The 17,289-nt window shown below is 49.7% G+C and overlaps 1 protein-coding gene across 1 annotated transcript in view; it reads right to left on the minus strand.

Moving 5' to 3' along the window:
- GPR63 (G protein-coupled receptor 63) overlaps positions 1–3,628 on the minus strand; it is a 29,976-nt gene extending 26,348 nt beyond the window's left edge. Inside the window, exon 1 of the mRNA XM_006270488.3 lies at positions 3,477–3,628. The gene's annotated coding sequence lies outside the window, so the exon portion shown is untranslated. The remainder of the gene's footprint in view (positions 1–3,476) is intronic.
- Between the last annotated feature and the right edge of the window lie 13,661 nt (positions 3,629–17,289).

Genomic DNA, 17,289 nt, shown 5'->3' on the forward strand with positions numbered 1-17,289 from the left:
ACTCAAGGTAACCCTAGAAAAAAGCCAACTCTTAGCTCTCACTTTTTTTTTTGACTATGGAGAAAATAACAGAACAATTCCTATGTTGCAAAGAACTCAGAAAAAACACAACAGATTAAAATGTTTTTGACACTAGGGACTCCTATTTGAAATTGGTGGGTTTATCGTGTGAATCAGGCATAGGTGTTTGGACACCTAAGAGTGCCAATATTGTGTGGCAACTGCTGGCACCCTTCAGAAGGATCTTGCGACACCCTGTTTCAAAATCAGTGCTTTAAAGATTAATTTAGAACCATCATGTCCAAGTACTGTGCCATGTTGATCGCTGCTCCAGCGTAAATCACCACCCTTAAAATAAAAAGTTACTTGTTTTATTCCAAGGTTCTCCTTGCAATGAAATATAAGACCTCAGAGTGTAAGAATACTGGCAAAGTATGAGTAGAAGGTTGACCTCCTTTGTCTCCTTGAGCAGCACTTTGCCAGTGCACCGAATCTCCTTATGGAGATGTGCTGCCCAAGCAGCAGATCTGAGGTGAGAGGAGAGGAAATCAATTCTGCCACCCCTTGCCTGGCATAGCCGATTTCCCCCTTTGCTGCCCTGACTATGGGGGTGTGAGAAAGGGCACCAGAATTTCCCCATGCTCCTGCCTACCTACACAACTAGGGAAAACAGCAGCCCAAAAACAGCTGTTCACCACTCCCACTCCATCTTCCCTGCAGAAACCGGCCATGCAGGCAACCAGCATAAGACAGTGAGGGATGCCAAATTCTCCCCTTGATCTCTACAGGCAAAAATTGGCTACTTCTGGCTGACCTCCCTCATTGGGTCCAATGGGACCCATGCACACAAAAAAAAAGATCTACCGTGCACAAAACTGAAAAGAAGAACAGCTAACATCACAGGGCAATGAACATCTTTTTAACTAGGGCACCTTTGGGGCAAGCAGGACTAGCATCAAGAGCAATGCATTTTCAAGTAAGACAACAATAAGCATCAGACCCTGTCCTGAAATGAACAAGGATTAAGCATGTCAACCTTTCAAAATATTTCATAGCCATAAAGATCTTTTGGTTATTCAAGATATTGGAATACAGGATACATCTCAGAACATGCAAAATTTCCACCAGCAAAATAAAGAACAAAGAAGCAAACATTAAATTCCTTTGTGCATTTCAGTGCACAGATAAATTATGCTGGTGGTAAGAAATACAAGATGACAACAGTATCTTCCTTTTACAACAAGGAAAGTTACATTTACACAAATGGTTAAATCCTGCTTTTGCAATTTCAGGATGCCAAACCTCTCCACTTAGTCCATTACTTACTGTTCCTAGTCTTCATCTACTCTTATTTCGAAAGGAGGTTTTAAGTGTGGCCCAGAAAATGAAATGTGCACGTACTTTTTTGGATCAGGCATTATCTTACAATCTAAATCTAAACAATTCTGAACACACAAAATTAGGAGAAAATCAAAAATGAGGGTATACATGTCGGGTTTTCTCCATCTAGGTAAAATCGTTTGTCTTTCTTAAATGTGATTCACTAATATTTGAATGATTAATTTAGTTCTCTCAATTTATAAAAGGAGCAATACATTCAGTACATGCTTTTCCAGAACTAAAATAGAATTTCAAAAACAGTTAAAGTTATCCAGCGATTACTCTAATTCTAAAATGAATCCTCTGCCCAGTGGTCAGTATCAAATGTGCTTCTGTAAACTAAAAATTTCATTGTAAAGCATATGACCCTGGGAACTTAAATACATCAGTGCTCAATATCACTCGCAACAAAAGTGGAATGACGAGTAAAGGCCAAAGAAAAACTGCATTTGAGAGTAGCCAATTGCTGGCTTTTCCACGTAACTAATACCATTTGAAACCTCTATATAGCTTGTTACAAATAACCAGCATGGTGCTCTCTGCCAGGAAACTGTTCCTCTTATTCTTTCTAACATAAGCAATGTACAATATGTCTCTCATAATAGTACAGAATGCATCAGACAACATTTATTTCTGGATGTTTAAATTTCTATTCAACAGTCCTCTCAGAGACACATGCAACTTGTTTGCTAAGTCTCCTAGCCATTTTACATGACTGTATTTGTGACCTGTATCTTTTAGCAGATGTATTAGTTCACCTGTTTTACTCGGTTCTCCTTAGAGGGGAAAAAAAACCCAAAACATTTCAAATTGTTTGCCAGAAAAGCATCTTTACAATTCTGCTTCACGTAACAGTTCACTATCTGCCTCCTATTATCTGACTTGATGAAAGAGGCCACATATGAAAATTACTCTGTATGCACAACTTGCATGAACAACAGTTAATGTTATGGGAAAATAAGCACCTCTCATCTTGTTAAGTATGGCACTTTCTAAGGCAAACATCACTCTAGCATCAAGAGCAATGCATTTCCTGTGTAACGTAAGAGCAATGTGTACATAAAACAGTACATTTTGCATAAGCAAGAGCTTTACACAATCAGTCAGCATTGTAGATACCGAACACTGGAAAGGAACACCATTAAAAGCTAAGATCCCTAAATACACATTGCAAGAATTCACAAACCAATGCTCTCTCATTATGCAACGAGTATCATCATGCATCCCCTAGTTACAATGTATTTGGACTTGAACTAGAAAGACTGAGTCCTCAGCCACCCACTTGTATTATCACTTCTACAAATGATTATGCAGTGGTAATAAAAACGATCAATGGAGAGAAAGAAATGGAAAGAAGAAATAAAAAAGGAGAGAGCACTGTATGGAGCATAAAAGTCAGACTAGAAAGATTAGAAAGGAAGAGTAAGGAAAGATAAATGGGCGAGATCGGACCTCTTCAGTCTCTGCCGCATCTCCCACAGGATAGCGGGGAGCATTTGCATCCAGACCCCACACTGAACTACTGCCTCGAACTAGCGACGGGGTCAAGAAGCAGCGAAGGCAGGGCGTAGGCTCTGGGCGCTTGGCGGAGGACCACTGTAAAAGGAGGTTTCTCCAGCTAGCTCCAGCAGCTGTAAAAGCCTGCCAGAATTCAAAGGGCCAGGTGGAGGAAACCCTTCAAAGAAAAACAAGACACTGAAAGGCCTCAAGTGGGGGCTGGGGTGGAGGGCAAGGCACTGGCTGTGGCAGGCAGCTGAAGTCTCTCCTCTCCTTAGCTCTTAGCACCTTCCTGTTTCGGCATCCCAAGGGGGGACAACGTCTCTGCTGGCTGGACCCCTGCCCTGCCAGGCAGCAGGAGCACTGCAGAGCCTCACCCCAGCCCAACAATTGGGGCTCCCCTGAAGTTGGAGAGGATTTTCCTCCCCCCACTTTGATCTCCACCTGGGCTCCCTCCTCCACAGCGCTGGGGCCCGGCAAGGCGGGTCCCCCCCGCTCTGTCCCCAGGGCGCGGCGGCAGCGGGGCAGAGACGAGGAGCGCGCGGCAGGCGGGAAGGGAAGCGGAGACAAAGCCTGCGAGCCCAGCGCGGGGCACTCACCTGGCGGCCGGCAGCCCGCAGCCCGGCCCGGCATCGCGGCGGCGCCCGCAGCCCGCCCACAACAAAGGGCTGCGAGGCGGGCGGCATCGCTCGCTCGCACGCGGGGGACACCGCCTTCGCTCCGCTCCCCTCCCCGCCGCGCGCAGCACCCCCGCGGGGCAGCGCCGAGCACCTCCCGCCGCCCCGCCCCGCCCCGCCCCGCCCGGCGATGCGCCGCCGCCGCCGCTGGCTGGGGCGGGGACTGGGCGCTGCACGCCGGCGCAGGCGCCCGCACGGCCGTGGGAGCGGGGACCTGGCTGCCCGCGCTCGGCGGGTGGACCCGGCTGCTCCCCCTCAGGGCAGCCCGCGCCAGGGTTGCCGGGTGTCCAAGTAACGAGGGCGTTGCTGCTGTAATGTCACCCCTTGCACTTCTGAAAGTGCGACCCAAATTACCACCTGTTTGCATATTCCCGGCACACTTTTCGCTGCTTTCATTTCCTGGGGGTCTCGGAGGCGCCCGGTACCCGAGGAAGGGCGCCTGTGCCCCGACAGCTCCCAAAGAACGTTTCTCCCCCACCCCCAACTACTCAGCTGGTCTAACAAAAGATACCAGGTCGACCCAAAGAAACGTGACTGTCACAAGGCACTATAATTGTTAACTGGCAACTGTATGATCATTTCTAGCACATATTTTTTTTCTTCTTTGGGTGCATGAACACTGCATGGCCCCGGAGGCTGGGGGCACAACCAGTCCCTTCAGGCTGCGATGGTGCTGGTGGGCGCGTGGCGGCTGCGAGCGGGGACCTCCCACAGGCAGCCGCAGCAATGTCGGTGGCAGGGGGGGTGATAGCAAACACCCACCAGCTGTTGGCGACCACCGGCGGCAGCGGCCAGCAGTGATCATGGACTGCCCCCAGGCACCACCAATGTTGTTGGCAGCGGTTGGGGAGGTGGTGAGCGGCGATTGCCCACACTGTCAACAGCGCCTTTTCTCAAGGGGTGCACCGCCATGCTCAGGGGGTGCACATGCACCCGCATGCACCCTCTATGCGTCACCAATGCTTGGGTGGATGTGATGTCTTTTATTCATCTGTTCCCAATCTGTGGTACGGGTACCACCAGTGGTAGGTAGACCACCTGTCAGTGGCCCACATTAACAGATTTATTATAATTACTTTATATAGATTCATAGATGTAGGATCGGAAGGGACCTTGTAGATCTTCTAGTCTGACCCTCTGCCCTGGGTAGGAGAGAAAACTGGGCTCAAATGACCCCAGCCAGGTGATCGTCAAGCCTCCTCTTATAGACCCCCAAGGTAGGAGCCAGCACCACTTCCCTTGGAAGTTGGTTCCAGATCCTAGCTGCCCTGACTGTGAAGTAGTGCCTCCTGATGTCTAGTCTGAACCTACTCTCAAACAACTTATGGCTGTTATTCCTTGTTACTCCGGGAGGTGCTCGGGTGAACAGGGCCTCTCCCATTCCCTGCTGGTCCCCCCAGTAAGTTTATAGACAGCAACCAGATCCCCCCTCAGACTTCTCTTGTGAAGGCTGAACAGGTTCAATTCCCATAGCCTCTCCTCGTAGGGTCTGCCCTGCTGTCCCCGGATCATGCGATTTCCCCTCCTCTGGACCCTCTCCATGCTGTCCACATCCCTTCTGAAGTGCGGCGCCCAGAACTGGCCACAGTACTCCAACTGCAGCCTGACCAGTGTTGCATAGAGGGGGAGGATCACCTCCTTGGACCTGCTTGTGATGCATCTGTGGATGCACAACAAGGTGCGGTTGGGCCTATTGACTGTGTCCTCGCATTGGCAGCCCATGTTCATTTTGGAAACAATAATGACTCCAAGATCCCTTTCTGCCACTGTGCTCTTGAGAAGAGAGTTCCCCAGCCTGTAGGTATGCTGCTGGTTCTTACAGCCCAAGTGTAGTACCCTGCACTTGTCAGTATTGAATCCCATCCTAGTCTCATTTGCCCACCCCTGTAACCTGTCCAGGTCCAGCTGTATCCTGTCCCTCCCTGCTGGCATGCCCACCTCACCCCAAATCTTGGTGTCATCTGTGAATTTAAAGAGGGTTCTTTTCACCCCCTTGTCCAAGTCACTAATAAAGAGACTAAACAATGCGGGCCCAAGGACCGAGCCCTGGGGGACTCCACTGCCCACATCCCTCCAGATCAAATATGACCCGTCCACCACCACTCTCTGGGTGCGGCCCCTCAGCCAATTTGCAATCCATCTGACTGTGTAGGCATCAGTGCCACAGTCGCTAGCTTTTTAATGAGAATGGGGTGGGAGACAGTGTCAAAGGACTTCCTGAAGTCCAGAAAGGCTACATCCACCATGACACCTGCGCCCAATGATTTTGTGACCTGATCGTAGAAGGCAATCAAGTTGGTCTGACAGGACCTGCCCCTAATGAAACCATGCTGGTTGCCCCTGAGCATCATCCCTGCTGCTGGCCCTTCACAGATGTGCTCCTTGATAATCTTCTCAAAGAGCTTCCCCGGGATCAAAGTAAGACTAGCAGGCCTATAGTTGCCCAGGTCCTCCTTCCTCCCTTTTATGAAGATGAGGACCACATTGGCCCCCTTCCAGTTGTCTGGCACCTGGCCAGAGCACCATGAGTGCTCATAAAGCCGTGCCAGGGGCCCCGCTATAACCACTGCCAATTCCCTCAACACCCTGGGGTGGAGAGCATCTGGACCTGTTGATTTGAACATGTCCAGCCCCTCCAGAAGTTCCCTAACTCGGTCCTCCCTGACCCTAGGCCTGGCAGAGTCTCTCCTGAGTCCGATCCGAATCTCGGTGGGAGAGTCCCAGTCCCTGCACAAGAAAATGGAGGCAAAGAAATTGTTAAAAAGGTCTGCTTTTTTCTCTGGTGCAACCACCAGATTGCCTAGCATATCCTGCAGGGGCCCCACATCACCCAGTGCCTTCTTCATACGCCCTGTGTATTTAAAAAAGGACTTTTTGTTGCCCTTGGTCCTTGATGCTAGCCCTAGTTCTGTATCTGCCTTAGCTTTCCTAACAGCCCCCCTACAGATCCGAGCGATGGAGGTATACTCCTCTTTGGTGATAGCCTCTCCCTTCCACTGGGTGTACACCTCCTTTTTGGCAATCAGGCATTCCCGAATGCCCTTGGTGAGCCAGGGGGCTTTTGAGCACTCTTGCCTCCTTTGATTCTTGTTGGGATTGTCACCCCTTGGGCTCTGAGTATCATCTCCTTAAGGAATGACCAGTCATCTTGGGCACCCAGTTCCCCTACTCTCCAGGATCCCAGTGCCTCTCCTACCAGTCTCAACTCATCGAAGTTGGCCCTCTTGAAGTCAAGGGCTACTGCCTTGTTGCAGGCCCTTGACACCCTGCACTGGATGGTGAATTCCAGCAGGCAATAATCACTGTCGCCCAAATGGTTAAGAACCTGGAGTCCCATCACCAGGTCGTCGCCTGTGGCCAGGACCAGGTCCAGCAGAGCATTTCCCCTGGTGGGACTGTGCACCTCCTGGGTTAAGTGGAGGTCCTGTATCTTGACAAGGAAACTTCATGAGCGTTCCAACCTCGCTGACTGCTCCTCCCAGCAGATCTCCAGGTAATTTAGCTCACCCATGACAACTACATCCCTTGCCTTAAGTGCCTCTGTAAGCTGACCCGAGAATTCGCGGTCCAGCTCTTCCCCTTGGTTGGGAGGTCTGTAGTAGACCCCCACCATTAAGTCCCTTTCCCCACAACCCCCCTGTATTCTGACCCAGAGCACTTCAGCCTGCCCCTCCTCTGACCCCATCCCACTAGTTGAGGATGTGTATTGCTCTTTGATGTAGGGCGCCACACCTCTGCCTTTCCTCCCTGCTGTACCCCGCCTGTATAATCTATAGCCCCTAATGTTAACCACCCAGTCGTGGGATGAATCCCACCAGGTTTCTGTGAACCCTACTATATCCTGGTTTGAACTAGCTATCCGGAGGGTGAGTTCTGCCTGCTTATTCCCCGTAGTATGAGCATTGGTGTAGAGGCATTTAAGGCCATGAATTGGTGCGTGTGCCACCCCCCAATTCCCAGGACTATCCAGACGCCTGTCACTTACTTGGGTACATGCATGTCACTGGTCTTGGTTGACAAAAGTGTGCTGGTGGTACTTAAAGTTGTATTGTTTTTAATTGGTGGGGTGCAATCTGTCAGAGTTGGGGAACCGCTGAACTAGATCAGGGGTTTTCAACCTTTTTGGATCAGTGTACCCACAGCAGCAGGGGTGACTGGTGCATCCTGAGTCTGGGGGCGCACAACTTGTGGGCAGGCCAAAAGCCCCAAATCCACTCCTATACTTCTGTGCCATGGCTTAATGTCCCTCCCTCCCTCCAACATGCCACCCACCCAAGCAGCAAAAAAGCTGCCCCATCCTGAGCGGTGCTGAGTCAGGGGCCAATCTCAGGGGCCACTCCCACCGGTGCATACCCGCTAGGGCCTTCTCAAGTACCCCCAGGTTATGCATACCCCCAGTTGACAACCCCCAAACTAGATAATTGGAAAAAAGTTCTTTGCAAGCTTTCGGGCACAAACACTCTTCATCGGGCATTGGGAGACTCTGCTGATGTATCTCCCAATGCCTGAGGAAGGGTGTTTATGCCCAAAAGCTTGCAAAGAACTTTTTTCCAACTATCTAGTTGGTCCAATAAAAAAGACTGCATCTACCCAGAGAACCTTGCCTGCCTATGTCCTTAGACCAACATGGCTACAACCAACAACCCTGCAACATGGATATTTTTTGAGGCATTTCATTGATGCAGCTTATGGAAAACCCAAGTCACTCTCAGAGAGTCTTAACCAACTTTGGGGCTTGCTGTCAGCACTTTCTTATGACTCCTAGCCTTGAAAGAAAGAAAAGCTTCAACTTTGATGACCCAGTTCTCACTCACTCATTGGTGAGTTATAGAGAGCAATATAAAGTAAATAAGAAGACTTATTTGCATATTTATTTGTATAATTTTTCAGTGTACAATAGTTTTTCAGAAAATACAATAATTTTGAGCTTCCAATACAATAATTTGACCTGGCAATGCTGCTCTGGGTTGTGCCTACCTTGGTCTCTGCTCCCCCATGGTTAGCAAGCGAGGCATTCAGCTGCCTCCTGCTTCTATGGTTTGAGGCAGCAGCATCTGGCTGCTGTGACTGCAGCTCTCCCATGAAGTCATTCCTGGCCAGCCCTAGTCTTCCCCACCACTCATTTCTGAAGGGAGGGTCAAGAGTGGCCCCGGGAAGGGAAATGCGCCCCCACACTGTGATCTGGCCATTGCCTCCCAAGAAATCCAACTCACACAGAGTCCCCAGTGTAATGGGAAAGCCAGGACAATCCAGGGGTTAAGAGCTCCAGGAGCTGCCCAAAATTACAATGTAAGGGCTTAGTTACACAGTCATTTTGAGTGGTTCCTGGAGCTCTTAACCCCTGGATTATCTGCACAACACCTGAAACTGGTTTTAAGCATTCTTTATAGGGCTTAATGTTACACCACTCCAGGGTAGGATTATCTCTGATCCATGTTATTCAGTTAGTATTGCACTAAGGTACAGCCACAGTCCCAGCCCCTGCCTGAGGTGAGATGGGCCCTATCCAAGCCATCCCATAGAATCCAGCTGCGGAGCAGTGACATGTTTCCAAGTGCCAATTTTGAAGCCGGACAGCTCTTTTTAGTGCTGCGTAGTCAGTTGTATGGGGTGATAAAACTGAAGGTGGAGGGCAACAGAAATGGTTGCACGTGATTTATGAGGAAAGGCTGAGGGAACTGGGCTTATTTAGTCTAGAGAAGAGAAGACTGAGGGGGGATTTAATAGCAGCCTTAACTACCTGAAGGGTGGTTCCAAAGAGGCTGGAGCTAGACTGTTCTCAGTGGTGACAGATGACAGAACAAGAAGCGATGGTCACAAGTTGCAGCAACAGAAGTTTAGGTTGGATATTAGGAAGAATTTTCTCACTAGGAGGGTAGTAAAGCACTGGAACAGGTTATCCAGAGAGGTTGTGGACTCTCCATCCTTGGAGGTTCCCAAGACCCACTTAAACAAAGTCTTGGGTGAGATGATCTAGTTGGGGACGGTCCTGCTTTGAGCAGCAGCTTGGACTAGATGACCTCCTGAAGGCCCTTCCAACCCTAATTGTCTATGATTCTATGGCCATGACTTTGCTCATGTGGCCAGTGTAAATTTGCCCATGCACCAGTGAATTGCATAATGTGGGTAATGTCGAGCAGGCACCAAACTGATACTTGCAAGGGCACATCCAAGAGAGGGCAATTGCTCCACTCACATTTTAAAACCAGCTGCCTGGCAGAGGCAGCAGCATTTCTAATCAGGCAGTGTCAAGGGAGTCTCTTGACTTTCTACCTCAGCATAATCTACTGCATCCCTTCAAAACTTTGTTCCACAAGTGTTAATGACCCTCTCTTCTTTTTAATGGTCTTGATGTTTCACTTGACTTCACAACTCATTGTAATCCACCTTACCCTTTCTAAACTCTTCATTCCACAGGTGTTAACAACCCTCTCTTCTTTTTAATGGTATTGGTGAGCTAGCCTCCATTTCACAACTCTGCTGTCTGTCAGTGACTCCTGGTAATGATGGTCCTATTTCACAGCCCTGCAGATTGTTTCTAACTTATTCCAATGAAGTTACATTTATTTTTTGCTTTGGTCTTAAATTAAATAATCCAATCCTAAGCCCCTAAAATATTAGTAAAGCTTCCAGTTTATTTTTAACTAGGGAAAATATGTGTTGTTTCCTATGAAATGATTCACCTCACCATCTGTACCTCCCTTTGCAAAATTGTAGATCTGCCCATGGATGCTCATCGCCCTGGGACAGACATCACTCAGAGTATTTACAGATCCTGAGGAGCTCCAAGTTTACCTACTATTTCCTCTTGCCCTCCTAATGCAGGAGAGAGCACTGGTTTCCTGTGTTATGTACAGCCCTCTCCAGAATTGTTAATACAACTACAGAACCTTTTCTTGCAAGGGGCATGCCAGTTGCTGTCATCATCAGCCCTGCTTGGACTAGAGGGTCTGGTGCTGATGAGTTGATCAGTGGAGAATCAAACTTAGATTTCAGGCTCTAGGTTAAATTTGCATTTTTGTTACCTTTCAAATCATCATATTAGGTACCAATCTTAGCAAGTGCTAACTTTACTTGCCATTTAGAAGGATGTTCTGCTAGACACGATGAAAACTCCTTCAGTGTCATTGTAGTGTTTCTGTTTTCTGAAGCAAGGAGGCCAAATATAAAACTCTAGATCAGAGGCAGCCAGGCAATGATCTGGTAAGGGGGCTCCAGGTCCTTGACCACCTGGGTGACAGCAATCATTGCTTGCTGGAATTCATCATCCAACTCAGGGTGTCAAGGGCCTGCAACAAGGCGGTAGCTCTAGACTTCAAGAGGGCCAAGCTCAACCAGTTGAGGAGATTGGTGGGAGAGGCACTGGGGTTCTCAAGGGCAGGGGAACTCAGTGCCCAAGATGAGTGGTCGTTCCTTAAGGAGACGATACTCAGGGCCCAAGGGGTGATGATCCCAACAAGAAGCAAGGGGGGCAAGAGTGCCTGAAAGCCTCCCTGGCTCACCAAGGAAGTCCGGGAATGCCTGGTTGCCAAAAAGGCGGCGTACACCCAGTGGAAGGAGGGGGATATCTCCAAAGAAGAGTATAACTCCACTGCTTGGGCCTGCAGGGAGGCTGTTAGGAAAGCTAAGGCGGACATAATGCTAGGACTAGTGTCCAAGATCAAAGATAATAAAAAGTCCTTTTTCAAATATATAGGGAGGATGAAGAAGGCACTGAGAAATGTGGGGCCCCTGCAAGATGCGCTGGGCAATCTGGTGGTTGCGCCAGAGAAGAAGGCACACATCTTTAACAAATTCTTCACCTCCGTTTTCTTGTGCAGAGACTGGGACTCCCCCACCGTGTTTCAAGACGGACTTGAGGGGAACGCCTCAAGACCTAGGGTTAAGGAGGACCGGGTTAGAGTGCTTCTGGAGGGGCTGGATGTTTTCAAGTCAGCAGGTCTAGATGCTCTCCACCCCAGGGTGTTGAGGGAGCTAGCAGGGGTTATTGCTGGGCCCTTGGCACGGCTTTACGAGCACTCGTGGTGCTTGGGCCAGATGCCAAATGATTGGAAGATACCAATGTGGTCCCCATCTTTAAGAAAGGGAGGAGGGAGGACCCAGGCAACTATAGGCCCATCAGTCTTACCTCAATCCTGGGGAAACTCTTTGAGAAGATCATCAAGGAGCACATCTGTGATGGGCCGGCCTCGGGGATGATGCTCAGGGGCAACCAGCACGATTTCATTAGGGGCAGGTCATGTCAGACCAACCTGATTGCCTTTTATGATCAGGTCACAAAAGCATTGGATGCAGGTGTCGCCGTGGATGTAGTCTTTCTGAACTTCAGCAAGGCCTTTGACATTTTCTCCTACCCCATCCTCATTAAAAAACTAGGCGACTGTGGCATCGATGCCTACACGGTCAGATGGATTGCTAATTGGCTGAAGGGTCGTACTCAGAGGGTGGTGGTGGACGGGTCATATTCGACCTGGAGAGAAGTGGGCAACAGAGTCCCCCAGGGCTCGGTCCTTGGGCCCGCACTGTTCAATTTCTTTATCAGCGATTTGGACGACGGGGCGAAAAGCAACCTGTTCAAATTTGCTGATGATACCAAAATTTAGGGTGAGGTGAGCACACTAGTAGGGAGGGAAAGACTGCAGAAAGACCTGGATAGGTTGTAAGGGTGGGCTAACAAAAACAGGATGCGTTTCAATACGGACAAGTGCAGGGTGCTGCACTTATTCATAGATTCATAGATGTTAGGGTCAGAAGGGACCTCAATAGATCATCGAGTCCGACCCCCTGCATAGGCAGGGAAGAGTGCTGGGTCTAGATGACCCCAGCTAGATGCATATCCAACCTCCTCTTGAAGACCCCCCAGGGTAGGGGAGAGCACCACCTCCCTTGGGAGCCCATTCCAGACCTTGGCCACTCTAACTGTGAAGAAGTTCTTCCTAATGTCCAGTCTAAATCTGCCCTCTGCTAGTTTGTGGACATTATTTCTTGTAACCCCCGGGGGCACCTTGGTGAATAAAACCTCACCAATTCCCTTCTGTGCCCCCGTGATGAACTTATAGGCAGCCACAAGGTCACCTCTCAACCTTCTTTTGCGGAGGCTGAAAAGGTCCAGGTTCTCTAGTCTCTCCTCGTAGGGCTTGGTCTGCAAGCCCTTAACCATATGAGTGGCCCTTCTCTGGACCCTCTCCAGGTTATCTGCATCCCTCTTGAATTGTGGCGCCCAGAATTGCACGCAGTACTCCAACTGCAGTCTGACCAGCGCCCGATAGGGGGGAAGTATCACCTCTTTGGATCTATTCGCCATGCATCTGCTGATGCATGATAAAGTGCCATTAGCTTTTCTGATGGCTTCGTCACACTGCCGACTCATGTTCATCTTGGAGTCCACTAGGACTCCAAGATCCCTTTCCACTTCCGTGCCACCCAGCAGGTCATTTCCTAGGCAGTAGGTGTGCTGGACATTTTTCCTTCCTAGGTGCAGCACTTTGCATTTCTCCTTGTTGAACTGCATTCTGTTGTTTTCTGCCCACTTGTCCAACCTGTCCAGGTCTGCTTGTAGCTGTTCCCTGCCCTCCGGCATGTCCACTTCTCCCTTTGTGTCATCCGCAAACTTGGACAGAGTACACTTGACTCCCTCATCCAAGTCGCTGATGAAGACATTAAAGAGTATCGGTCCAAGGACCGAGCCCTGCAGTACCCCACTGCCCACACCTTGCCGGTTACTATTTGGGCAGTAGTAACCGGCAGCACACTTATAAGATGGGAAACTCCCTTCTTGAGAGCATGGAGGCAGAAAGGGATCTTGGAGTCATCATTGACTCCAATATGAACATGGGCCGACAATGCAAGGTCATGGTCGGCAGGGCTAACTGGACCCTATCGTGCATCCACAGGTGCATGTCAAGTAGGGCCAAGGAGGTGATCCTCCCCCTCTACATGACACTGGTCAGGCCACAGCTGGAGTACTGTGTCCAGTTCTGGGCACCCCACTTCAAGAGGGATGTGGACAACATTGAGAGGGTCCAGAGGAGGGCCACCCGCATGATCCGGGGACAGCAGGGCAGACCCTACAATGAGAGGCTACGGGACCTGAACCTGTTCAGCCTTCACAAGAGAAGGCTTAGGGGGGACCTTGTGGCTGTCTATAAACTCACTAGGGGGGACCAGAAGGGTTTGGGGGAGACCTTGTTTCCCCTAGCGCCCCCCAGGATAACAAGGAATAACGGCCACAAGTTGTTGGAGAGTAGGTTTAGATTAGACATCCGTAGGAACTACTTCACAGTTAGGGCGGCTAGGATCTGGAACCAGCTTCTGAGGGAAGTGGTGCACGCTCCTACCCTGGGGGTCTTTAAGAAGCGGCTCGATGCCTCCCTGGCTGGGGTCACTTGTTTCCCTCCTGCCCAGGCAGGGGGTCGGACTTGAAGATCTACAAGGCCCCTTCAGACCCTACTTCTATGATTCTATGAAACTGCAGCACAGGTGCCACAAATGGCACAGGCAGCCTCTGTGTGCTAAACAGCAGGTTGGAGAGGGGACTGGCAGCACAGTGGCACATAAGACAGGAAGGAGAAAACAGAGCAGCAGATCCAGCAGGGAAAGGGGCTCAGAGTGGCTATTGGGGAGAGTGCCAAGCTAATTTATAGCACACCAGCCAAAAATGATGACCCCACTGCTCTAGAATGCCATTTTACACGGTCACACTTCACTTTAAATTATACCAGAGGTGTCAAAAATATAGCCCATGGGATGGGGCTGGCCTGCAGGCTCCTATCATCCAGCCTACAGTGCTGCCTGTGGGGTTTGGACTGCCCTCCATGCTGAATGCAGCACATAGATCTTGTCTGCCATGAGCTGCATCTGGGGCTGGAGCTGAAACTGAAGCATGCACTGCACAAGTGGCACATGGGGCTGGTCTGTAGCAAAACTCCCAATTTTTCTTTTTTTTAATTTAAAAATACATTCCCTCCCCTTCCCCTAACCATTTCTGACTTTCTCTCTGCCATCTCTATCCCTTATGTGATTACAAGTAGTAATAGGTAAGCTAAGATAAGTTCTTGTATGCTAGTATTGTAATAAGCTCCTTTTTATATTGTAAATAGTGTTCTGTTATGTTTGTATTGATTTTTACTGTTTTATATTGTATTATATTGATTCCTATCATTTGTGTATTGATTTTTATTGTTTCATATTAACATTGTACAATTTAGGCTTGTAATGTGGGTTGCCATGAATGATGTCAAGTATCCATTCTGTGTGTCAGGTTCCCATCTTGTTCCCATCTTGTCCCCATGCCCTGCTGCGTAAGTTGTGGCAGGCCAGTAGGGGGCACTCCTGCATTGAGCCGCCCACCTCACTACGCCCGACCACCTTCCAGGCTCCGAGTGCCCTCCCTGGGGTGCCTCACGTCCAGCCGACCCCTTCCCTGGAGCACACCTGCTAGCCTGGGGTTCCCGCTGCCACCATCCAAGGCTCTGGACTCAATTCTGGCTCTGCGCACCTTGGAAAACACAGGCCTGATCGTCCAATGGGTACTAGACCCAATACAGGCACTTGGGGCACTTCCCCCAAGTCAGGGGCGTATTAGGAAAGTCTCCCTTAGTCCACAGACCTAAGGGGCCTCCTTGGCATAATTTAGACCCACCCCTCAATAAGTCTCCCACACCGGTCACAAAGGAGAACTTTATTGATTACAGGGGGCAGGGTGAAAACAGGGTAAAAGGTAGAGCAATATCAGAGGAATATCAGAGGAATCCCATAGAGCAAACTAGAATGGCTGAGGTAGCCATTTAAACACGCATCTGAGTTACTGTAAGCTAAATATCTAGTCTGATCTCGAGTAGCTTACTCACACGCATCATCCAGAGGTGGTTGGAGTTTTCCTCTGGAGGCAGGTCACGCTGAGCATGCAGTTATGAGGAGAGAGCCAGTTTCAGATTCACCTGGATGACTGCATGGCTAATGGCTACCCTTCTTCCTGGCCCGGGCCTTTTTATAACTTCTCTGACCTCAGCAGCCCGGTCCAATCGAAGCTGCCAGTGCTGGCCACTAGCCAACCAATCTAAAAACACATCACTGGCTACCTGGGCTGGTGAGCGGGGCTTTTCCCTCCCCCTCCCCAGGTGACCAGAGCATCCGCCTCCAAGGCACCAGGCTTTTGTCATGTAGGCAGGGAGGCGGATCCCCCTCCCTGGGGAATTCAACACCAGCCTCTCACGCTGGCAGAGACAGATTTCTGGAGAGGGACACAGACGGTGGCCTTTCTGCCACATAAGTATGTTGCAATTATGACTCATGTTTAAGTCCGTAACCTCTCCCATGTAAATTGGTTTTCCTTGAATGCCTACAGCAAAAGAGTGAAAGGATGACTGAAGCACAATGATAGCAGGACCCCCTACTAAATCACCCCACCATCAAAACCAATACCTGGACCAACAACCCAGCCATTGGAACCACTCTCAGCATTGAAGAAACAAAAGATGAGGCAACCCACCATTGTGCCAAGGCTGCACATGCTCAGTATGAACATCTGGAACAAGGCTGACGTTGCCTGGGCATGACCTCCCCATAGGAGATCATAGGTAGTCTGCCCCATAAAAAGGAGTAGTGAAGACTGACTCCTTGGGACACCATCTTCACCTGGACCAGACCTGCTCCACATCACCCTGCCTATCAACCCAGAGGCCCTGCTGGTGACCCCCTCTGGACAACATCTGCTGGAGAAAGACCCCAACTGGCCATCAAGGACCCCCTTCCAGCCTGGATAGGTAGCTATCACCCTCACCCTCTCTTCAACCAAGGACTTGGACTCTGTTTCTCTTCCCTACCTGGACTCCAACCCTTCCACTGAGTTTCTTTCTCCTGCTACCATTGTATGAGTGTGTGTGGGAGTGCTTGTATGAGTGCGGGTAGGAACCCAGCTCTACAGTACAGTGTTCATTTAATAAAACTGTTATTTGGAACCCTGAGTTGGGTTTTGCTTTACTGTGGTTCCAGCCCTGCTCCAATCTCTGTTCCTTGCCCCTCTAACTTCTGTCTCATTTCTCTCACTCCTGCTTCTCCAACACCTGTCCCATGCTCCTGTGGCTCCAGCCATCCTGAGTTCCTCTCTGCCTGCAAACCCCTGTTTCTTTGCTATTGCCTTATCCCCACTGCCTTTCCCCCTGATCTCTGCCACTGCTATTGCCTTATCCCCACGACTTTTTCCCCTGATCTCTGCCACCTGCTCTTTAGTTACCAAGCACCCCAAGCATAGGTACACCAGGCACCAACACACACACTGTCACTTGAGTCAGTGTGTAACCTGTGTGTATATGTGTCTGTATATGCGTAGTGTGTATGATTTCATGTTATTATCATTAGAGCATATATGTGCTTGAATTGGTGATAGGTATGCATGTGCCTAGGCTGGTAATCTTGGATGTGTATGTGTCTGAGTTGGTAGTGTGTGTGTGCACCTAATTGATTTGTGTGTTTGTATATGTGCAGTTGTGTCACACCCTCCCATCTAACAGCACAATTTTGAGATCCTGAGAGTTGGCCTGACCCCACAGGGCAACAGGTCTAGGGTGCATACTGCATGTGGCTCTGGTACTAGACTGGCCTTGCATGCTGAATTCAGACCCACCCTGGTTCCAGCATGCAGAGATGGTCCAGCATGGGTGTCACATGCAGTGATTGGCCACCCTGGGCTGGCCCTGCGTGCCGCTTGCTACATAAAGCTGATCCAGGGCATATG

Source organism: Alligator mississippiensis, chromosome 1 (genome assembly GCF_030867095.1).
Source record: "Alligator mississippiensis isolate rAllMis1 chromosome 1, rAllMis1, whole genome shotgun sequence".
Taxonomy (NCBI): Eukaryota; Metazoa; Chordata; order Crocodylia; family Alligatoridae; genus Alligator; species Alligator mississippiensis.